The following is a 1,329-nucleotide window of genomic DNA, read 5'->3' on the forward strand; positions in this document are numbered from 1 at the left end:
AGGGGAAAGAGACATGAAGAAACTTTCTGAGGACTAGGGATAGTGGCAGATTTCTGATAGCTAGAGACTCAAATGGCAATGAGTATCTGAAACTAAGGGAAGAAATGGCAGGATCTCTAAAGTCAAAGAGGCAAAGGGGAAGTTCAGTGTTGACATTTTGATCAAAGGTCAAAGAGCAATGGATGTGTGCCACTCATCTTCCAGCAGGAATTTCAGATGACTACAGTAATATAGACTGATAATAATAGTTTCTCTAATTTTTATACAAAAAAAATATAATTCTTACAATTTTATGACAGGTATTATATCATCATTTCCTGATTGAGGAAACTTGCACACAGACATTATATAGCGTGCTCAAGTTTTACACTAAAACTCATTAATGGAAGGACAGAATTTGACTATACATTTTTTTTTTTTTTTAACTACAAAATGTACCTTGCTTTCAGGGAAGGCCTCTGTATTTGGCAGGCTATAAATCTCATCTTCCTTCTGCTGGCCTCAATATTCTCAGTTGAGAGCTTAGTGGACTTGTCTAGTTCAACTCAATGTCTATCTGGTCAACCTATGCCCTTTTAAAGAAGGGTGTCAAAGAGTGGAAAGGATTCAAACTGTGGATTAACTCTGGGACTGCATCTCAGCTCTGCTATTTATGTGCTATGTGCTGCCAGCATAGTTCTTTGTCCGTAAAATCAATCATCATTCCTCTTAGAGTACTCTTGGTGATTATTTGAGTTATCTACTGCTGCATAACAAACCACATCACAATTTAGTGGCTTAAAAAAATGATATTTATTCGGGCTTCCCATGTGGCTCAGTGGTAAAGAATCTGCCTGCAATGCAGAATATGAGGGTTCAATCCCTAGGTCAAGAAGATTGCCTGGAGGAAATGACAACCCACTCTAGTATTCTTGCCTGGAAAATCCCATGGACAGAGGAACCTGGCAGACTACAGTCCATGGGGTTGAAGAGTCAGAAGCAACTGAGCACACATTGTGCTAATAATTCTGTGATCTGATCAAAGTCTGGTAGGGACAAGTCATATCTGCTCTACTTAATATCAGCAGGGGCAACTTGAAGCCTAGGGCAAGCATCATGTAAAGCAGGGATCTCCAACCTTCAGGATCTAATGATGATCTGAGTTGGAGCATAATAGTAGAAACAAAGTGCAAAATAAATGTAATGTGCTTGAATTACATTTACAATTCAGCTGAATTACAAAACTTTGCTTCCCAGTCCATATAAAGATTGTCTTCAATGAAACTAGTTCCTAGTGTCAAAAAGGTTGGGGACTGCTGATGTAAAAATGCTTCAGTTCAGTTCAGTTCA

The sequence above is a fragment of the Bos mutus genome, chromosome 2 (genome assembly GCF_027580195.1).
Source record: "Bos mutus isolate GX-2022 chromosome 2, NWIPB_WYAK_1.1, whole genome shotgun sequence".
NCBI classification, from domain to species: domain Eukaryota; kingdom Metazoa; phylum Chordata; class Mammalia; order Artiodactyla; family Bovidae; genus Bos; species Bos mutus.